Source organism: Orycteropus afer, unplaced genomic scaffold (assembly GCF_000298275.1).
Source record: "Orycteropus afer afer isolate SDZICR_OR568_19922 unplaced genomic scaffold, OryAfe1.0 scaffold00012, whole genome shotgun sequence".
NCBI lineage: Eukaryota > Metazoa > Chordata > Mammalia > Tubulidentata > Orycteropodidae > Orycteropus > Orycteropus afer.
This window is the reverse complement of record NW_006921599.1, coordinates 17,433,746-17,442,760: the sequence shown is the minus strand read 5'-3', so window position 1 is coordinate 17,442,760 and position 9,015 is coordinate 17,433,746.

The window sequence follows — 9,015 nt, the reverse complement described above, 5'->3', positions numbered from 1 at the left end:
TCATTACAGAAGCAACAGAAGACATGGTTGGAGTAATCTCTCAGAGACAACCAAACACCTTGGAAGAGAGAAACACCAGACCTGCCGACTCACAGCCATAGTATTGGGAGACACCAAGCTCAGTTTAACACAACATAATACGTATAAATCTTATTCCACAACCCACTTTGGTGAGTAGCAACTGGGGTCTTAATAGCTTTCTAGTGGCCATGTAAGATGCTACTGTTGGTCTCCTCTCATCTGAAGAAAAGATGAGTGAAGAAAATCAAAGGCATTTGGAACTAATTAGTCCAAGGATATGATGGACCCCGAGACCAGAAGAGCTATATAGTGCTCAACTACCAATGCTAACCATTTGGAAAGTGATCAAAGCTAGAGATCCTGAATAGAGTGGCAAGAAAAACATGAACAAAATTCTAAAACACAAAAATGACCAGAATTTCTGGTTGGATGGAGTCTAGTGAGACCCCCAAGACTATGGCCCCAAGATACCTTTTGGGCATAGGATTGGACTCACTGACAAGGATCAGCTCTCAGCCCAACAGTACAATGACTTACATGCAGAACACTCAATCCTGGAGGATGAATCCACCTACTCTAGGGAGATTACCTCTTAGAGCAATTGGCCATGGGGCACTAAAAGGGCAACGGTCACATGGAGGGAAAGCTGGACAGACAGGAGTGCACATGTAAGAAGGGCACAGGAGTGGGGTGTCATAGGGATGGGAGGGGAGGAGAGTGTATTATGGTCAGGGATGGTTATCAGGGCATGAAATAAACTGTACATGAACTGTTGAATGTAAAACAAATTTTACCCTGTAAATTTGCACCCAAAGCACAATTTAAAAAAATGAAAAAGGGACATGGTGGGGAAAGCTCTTATAACCAGCAAACCCTCTGTGCAGCCCAAGAATGACGCTTATGTATCTAGTGAATTTGCAATTTTTTAAAATTAGAACTGAGAAAAGTTTTAAAATGCTGTTCATATTCATCCTATGGCCCAGTAATTGTGATAAACTTTATAAAAGATTTCTTTCCTTCTCTCTGTTCAGTCTGTGCTTAATTTAAGAAGCTGTCCAGCTAGGCTGTATGAAGTGTATTTCTTCCTTCTTGTCGTGGAAAATTATTTGATCTATGTTGAAAAAAGATTTTTTTCCCTCCAGAAATTGTGTGGGTTGAAAAATTCTCCATGCTGTCAAGCCCTTCATGACTAATAAATGTTACCTGTATCAACTCTTCTAATTATCTCCAAGATTTTGAATTTTAGAGCCAACAATTTCATTATTTTACCATCTGCCAAAGAGTGTTTTTGGCAGGGTTCGGTAGAGAAATAGGCAAATAGATGAAAACTTGACTAATTATGTAATAAACCTATGTATAAAAATGATACTATGGAGTTTTGCTTAAGCCAACCAGAGACTGTTTAGTACTAGTAGGTCCACAGTGATTTTAACTGTTTACCATGTGGTAATCATTGGCCATGTCATTCAAGCCAAGGGATCTCAAAGAGAGAGAGATGAGTAATTTCCATGTGGCATATGTTCAATTCCTTAAGATGGTAGTTTATATTTAAATAGCTTTTAATTTCAGTTTATTAAAAATACAAATTTGTAAAGTAAGACAAAAATCTAATCTATTAAATTTATGAAAAGTTTATTTACTGCAGAAATAATATCTGCACTGTGACCCAGAGTGCTTTTTGTGATCTTTATAAATTCTTGTCTGTCCATCACATGTGGGAATGTAGGCATATGAATTTTGAACTTCTCAAGTAGTTTTTGATACCTCATTGTCATTGTTGTTGTCACTGAGCTCATTCTGTCTCATGGTGACCTTATGTATAACAGAATAATACTTTGCTCAGTCCTGTGTCATCTGCATGATTGCTGGCATATTTGAGTCCATTATTAGAGGTATGAGATACCTCATAAACTGAGTAAACTGCTTCTGACTGAAATGATACATGTGTGCCCTTTTACCTGAGGAAAACATTTAGACAGTGAAGCAGTACAGGTGATTCCATACCAAGAAAGTATTGTGTTATCATTTTAGTGAAGAACTGATGTGATAGCATGCCCAAGGTATTATCTTGGAAAGACTAGTACTGAAACTCAGTCTTAGGGGTGCTAGAATGTCTGTTCACAGATGCCCCTGATATATTCTATTTTTTGGAACTGTTGTTGTTGTTGTTATGTGCCGTCGAGTCGGCCCCGACTCATAGCGACCCCTCCTTGGGTTTCCGAGGCAGTTATCACTATGGAAGTAGGATTGCCCAACCTTCCTTCCGAGGAGTGGCTGGTGGGTTTGAACCGCTAGCTGTCTGGTTAGCAGGCAAGTGTCTTAGCCACTATGCTACCAGAGCTCCCTTTTTGGAACTAGATGCCTAGATTTTAACCAATTCTCACTTATCATCTAGCCAAGAGGAAATCACTTAACCTCTTCTATGTGCCTCAGATTTTGCATCTATAGAAAAGGGGTAACAATAATATCTACCTCAGTGCATTATTAAATGAATTATAGTATGTGCAACTCTAGTACAGTGTCTGGCACATAATAAACCCTTAACAAATGCTACTTATTTTCTTAGTTATCTGGTGTTGCTAGAAGAGAAATACCACAAAGGATGGCTTTAACAAATTTATTTTCTCACATTTTAGGAGGCTGGACATTCGAATTCAGGGTGCCAGTTCTTGGGTAAGGTTTTATCTCTCTGTCAGCTCTGGGGGAAAGACTCTGTCTTCCATTTCTGTTCCTACCTTACTTAGTTATCTTCATGTGACATTATGTCTGTCTGTTGTTGTTGTTATTTGCCATCGAGTCGGCCCCGACTCATAGCGACCCCTCCTTGGGTTTCCGAGGCAGTATCACTATGGAAGTAGGAATACCCAACCTTCCTTCCGAGGAGTGGCTGGTGGGTTTGAACCACCAGCCTTCTGGTTAGCAGTCAAGTGCCTTAGGCACTATGCTACCAGAGCTCCTATCTTCCTTGAATTATGCTTCTTTTTTCCCTTGATCAATCTGTTTCTTTTATATTTCAAAAAAGATTGACCCAAGACACCCTACATACATAGTCTCATTATTATAACAAATAAATCCCATTTCCATATGAATTCCCACAGGTATAGGGGTTAGGATTTAAACCCTATATTTTTTTAGGGACACAAGTCAATCCATAACATCTCTATACATATTATTTGTATCACTTCCATAGAAATTTTGTTTTTAAAAAAAAATCCTAAAAACAAATATGTATGCAGAAAGATATACATGGGAGCATTTGTATAGTATAAATAGGGAAGTAATTATAAGGAAAACATGTAAAAGAAGTATAATAATAGGAATTACTAAATAATGGTATAGCCATAGAATAGAATATTAAGTGACATGTATAAAGATTTTAATAACATATAACCCAGTGCAACTGAGTCAATTTCAAATTGTAGAGACCCTATAGAGGAAACCTTGGTACAGTGGTTAAGCATTCATCTGCTAACAGAAAGTATGGTGGTTTGAACCCACCAGCCACTCTGAGGAAAAAACATGCGGCAGTCTGCTTCCATTACAGATCACAGCCTTGGAAACCCTATGGTTTCCAGTTCTACTTTATCTTATAGGGTGGTTATGAGTTGCTATGAGATGACTTAACATGTAAATTCTAATTTTATAACAGTAAACTTTAGTTACCTGATATAAAATTAAATATAAATATGATTTAAACTATGTAAAACTATAAACAAAGAGGTAAAGAAATACAAAATAATGTTAATAAACAGATGATCAAATATATGAGTGATTTTTCTGTTTACTTTTTTAATCTTTTTTTCTATAATAAACATGACTTTAAAGTAATAGAAAGTAATACATGTTATTTTCAAAGTAGGTTACTTGCATGATTGAATTATGACAAAATACACAAAGAATGTAAATATAAAATAAGAAAACTATAAGGGATCATAAAGGTCCCTTTCCTCTTTCCTTTAGTGAGGAAATAACTGAAGTTCAGAAATGTGGGGTGACTTGTTCAGTCATACAACTAGAATGTGATAAAAGATACTAAATTATGTTGCTGTCTAACTTGTTAAAATGGCTTTGTTTTTGCAGTAATACTGTCTTAGGCATATATTATTATGAAAAACATGACACAATCTTTTAGAAATTAGAAATTCTCTTCTTTGGCACTTTTTGGGAATATTTAACTAAGTCTTTAAAGGGGAACAATCATTTTGACATGGGTTGTAGAATAGCACTGATATTTCAGAGAGAAAGATTTTAATTGAGGGAAACATCTTTAATTGTTGTTGTTGTGTTGTTGTCATGTGCCATAGAGTCAGCACCAACTCATAGCGACCCCTCCTTGAGTTGCCAAGGTAGTATCATTATGGAAGTAGATTGCCCAAGCTTCCTTTCGAGGAGTGGTTAGTAGGTTTGAACCGCCAGCCTTCTGGTTAGCAGTCAAGTGCCAACTGAATAATAATTTAGTGTTAGTGAGTGCAGTTTATACTGTAGAACTCTCATTGGCTGACAGGAAAGTGACAGTTGAGGTTGAAGCCACAGACCAATTAGGCAGGATTCTGAGGGGGGACACTTTAGAAGAAAATAATAATATCATGTATTAGAATTTATAAACTTGACTTTAACAGGTATATAGTAATTGTATTATTTCATTTCTCTTTAGTTCCACCCTTTCTTTTTTATGGAGGCTTACTGGAAAAAAATATTTTCTAGCCTTAATATCAGAAACCATTTGCTTCACCTTTGGTTTGTTTTACCTTTAAATGCTATGGACCATATAATAGTCATGTTTATTGTTTCAGGATGGTTACTAGAAAACATAAAGTGCATCTTATCTCTAGCTTCAAGGCCAGCATTGGCTCTACACATTTCACCTGTGACTGGATCTTACTATCATAGCCTTAGTTTTTTCCTCTATTTCAAGTTTAGTGTACCTTGCTGTACATGATATTTCTTTGTAACTCGCCCTAATTCATATATGCAATATAAGATACCATACCATTTGCTATAGAGTCAACTTCAACTCATGGTGAATACATTGGTGTCAGACTACAACTGTAGTCCATAGCTTTTTCAGTAGCTGATTTTTTTGAAGTAGATCTCTAGGTCTTTCTTATGAAGGGTCCCTGGGTGGACTTGAACTTCCAATCTTTCTGTTAGCACCTGAAGACATTAACTTCTTGCATCACACAGGGACTCCTTATAGAATATACTCTTGTTGTTGCTGGTTGCAGTCACATCAATTCCAACTCATGGCTACTTCATGTGTTTATGAGCAGCACAACTCTATAGGGTTTCCAAAGCTGTGACCTTTCAAAAAACAAATTGCAAGGCCTGTTTATGGAGGAGCCTTTGGGTGGGTTTGAACCACAAACTTTTCAACTAGTAGTGGAACGTGTAACCATTTCCACTACCCAACAACACGTTGTTGTTGTGTGCCATGAAGTCAATTCTGACTCAGAAAGCAACCCCATGTAACAGAGTAGAACTGCCCCACAGGATTTTCTTGGTAATTGTCTTTATGGAAGCAGATGCCAGATCTTTTTCTGGTGTGGCAGGGTGGTTGAACCACTATAACAAAACAACAATGCAACACACTGCTGTGGAGTTGGATCCGACTCATAACAACCCCTCCTTAGGTTTTCGAGGCTAGATCACTACAGAAGTAGATTGCCCAACTTTCCTTCTGGGGAGCAGCTGGTGGGTTTGAACTCCCAGCCTTCTGGTTAGCAGTCAAATGCCGTAGGCACTGTTATAATTAATTATGTCGTTGTTAGGTGCCATCAAGTTGGTTTCACTCATATATGTAAGAAACACTACCAGATCCAACACTATCTTCACAATCATTGCTGTGTCTGAGCCCATTGTTGCAGCTACTATGTGAATCCATCTCATTCAGGGTCTTCCTCTTTTTCACTGACCCTCCACTTTACCAAACATGATGTCCTTCTCCAGGGACTGGTCCCTTCTGAAAACAGGTCCAAAATACATGAGACAAATTCTCTCCATCCTTGCTTCTAAGGAGCTATCTAGCTGTATATCTTCCAAGACAGATTGGTTTGTTCTTCTGGCAGTCCATATCCATGATTCTTCATCAACACCATAATTCAAAGGTATCAATTCTTTTACAGCCTTCCTTATTCATTGCTCAGCTTTAACATGCCTATGAGTTGATTGAAAGTACCATAATTTGGGCCAGACACACTTTAGTCCTCAGAGTGACATCTTACTTTTTTAACACTTTCAAACAGTGACCATCAGGGAGCAGATTTGCCTAATGTGATACATCATTTGATTTCTTGACTGCTGCTTCCAAGGCTGTTGATTGTGGACCCCAGTAAAATGAAATCCTTGACAACTTTAATCTCTTCTCCATTTGTCATGATATTGCTTACTGGTCCAGTTGTGAAGATTTTTGTTTTCTTTCTATTGAGGTGTAACCCATGCTGAAGACTGTAATCTTTAATCTTCACCAATAAGCCCTTACAGGGTTGCATCTGTTGGTTGAAAAATCTCCATTGGTATTCCATCAGTTCCTGGAGCCTTGTTTTTCACCAATGACTTCAGTGCACCTTGGACTTTTTCCTTCGATACCATGCGTTCTTCATCATATGTTACCTCCTGTAGTGGTTGAACATCAACCAATTCTTTTTGGTACAGTGACTCTGTGTAATCTTTCCATCTTCTTTTGATGCTTCCTGTGTAGCTCAATATTTTCCCCATAGAATGCTTCAATATTGCAAATTGAGTCCTGAATTTTTTCTTCAGTTCTTTCATCTTGAGAAATGCAGAGTATGTTTTCTTTTGATTTTCTAACTTAAGTGCTTGGAACATTTCCTTATAATACTTTACTTTGTCTTCTTGCCCTTGATGCCCTTTGAAATCATCTGTTCTGCTCTTTTACTTTACCATTTGTTTCATTCACTTTAGTTACTCTATTTCAAAGCTAGTTTCTGGGTCTCTTCTGACATTTGTTTTGGTCTTTTTTCTTTCCTGTAATTTTAATGACCTTTTGCTTTCTTTATGTATGATGTTCATGATGCCATCCCACAACTCGTCTGGTCTTTGGTCATTAATGTTCAATGCATCAAATCTATTTTTCAGATTGTCTCACAATTCAGATGGCATACACTCAAGATTGTACTTAGGTTTTCATGGACTTGTTTTAATTTTCTTTAGCTTCAGTTTGAACTTGCATAAGAGCAACTGGTGGTCTGTTCCACAGTCAGCCTCTGGACTTGCTCTGCCTGATGATATTGAGCTTTTCCATTGTTTCTCTCCACGGGCGTTGTAGATGTTGTATGTCTATAGTTTTTATCTTTTCCAGAATTTCTTATGGTTGTATTCATGCAACATGTAGTCTTTCATACTGACTTCTTTCACTTAACAATATGTGTTTAAATTTCTTCCATGTCTTTTTCTGGCTTGATAGCTAATTTCTTTTCATCACTGAATTACACCTCATTATATGGATATACCACACATTGTTTATCTGTTCAACTGTTGAAAGACATCTTTCTTGCTTCCAACTTTGGTAATGATGAAAAAGCTGCTATGAAAACTCATATGCAAGATTCCATGCAGACATCTGTGTTCATCAAATTTTTGTAAATACCCGGGAGTGCTATTGCTGGATCATATGGTAAAACTATGTCGAATTTTGTAAGATACTGCCAGACTGCCAATGTGCCTGAACCATTTAGCATTCACACCAGCATGAAAGTTCCTGTTACTTCACATCCTTGTCAGCAGTTGGTGCTGTCAGTGTTTTGGATTTTAGCCATTCTAATAGGTGTATAGGAGCTCTGGTAGATAGTGCCTAAACAATTTCACTGCTAACCAGAGGCTGGCAGTTCAAACCCACCAGCTGCTCCTTGGAAAGAAGGTTGGGCAATCTACTTCTGTAGTGATACTGCCTCGGGAACCCAAGGAGGGGTCGCTATGAGTTGGATCTGACTCAACAGCACATAACAGCAACAACAACGATAGGTGTATATTGGTATATCATTGTTTTATTTACATTTCTCATGATATATGATGTTCAGCATATTTTCATATACTTATTTGTTATCTGTATATCTTCTTAGGTGAGGTGCCTGTTCATACCTTTCACTCAATTTTTAATTGGATTTGTTTTCTTATCATTGAATTTTAATGATACTTTGTACAATTAAAATTAAAACCCAATGCTACCAAGTTGATCCAACTCAGAGGCCCTATAGGACAGAGTAGAACTGTTTTATAGGGATCCTAAGGCTGCAATCTTTACTGAAGCAGACTGCCACATCTTTCTCCCATAGAGTGGCTGTGTTCTAACTGCTAAATCTTTTGGTTAGAGGCCCAGCACTTAACTACTGTACCACCAGGTCTCCTTATACTTTGGATACAAGTCCTTTATCAGATATGTAGTCTTTAAATAATTTCACCCAGTCTCTTGCTTGTGTTTTTCTCAACAGTGTCTTTCACAAAGCAGGAATTTTAATTTTTAATTTTAATGAAATTAAAATTATCATTTGTTTTCTTGGCCCAGGCTATGTTTGAATGGAAGAGTAGCTACACTCTGAGTTATTGTCTAGTTCCATCTGTAGGGAGAAAATGATCTGGGCCAGTTAGAATTGACTCAGCAGCAATGGGTTTGGTTGTTTTCTTTCTTTTTTTAATTTTATGCTAGCATTTATTGGCAGCTATTGGTTTCTTGATGGAGCAAAAGTGCAAACAATCATCTGTAAAAGAGAAAAAAAGTACTCCTAAAATAGTTTTCCTGTTATTACTAATATTATTATATGTGGTCAAATATTTAGGCCTACGTCAGGACACACTTATGGGCCCTGGAACTCTCCATTAGAAGCTGTTTCCCATATACCAGAACTCATTCGCTTTTTCTCAATTCAAGATTTTTACTTGAAAACTTTTTCAAAACTTTTATTTTCAAACAAAAGACTTTTCAAAATGTTTGTTAGTTGCATCTTCAGATTTGAGTTAATAGGAGAAAGCCAGAAGCCT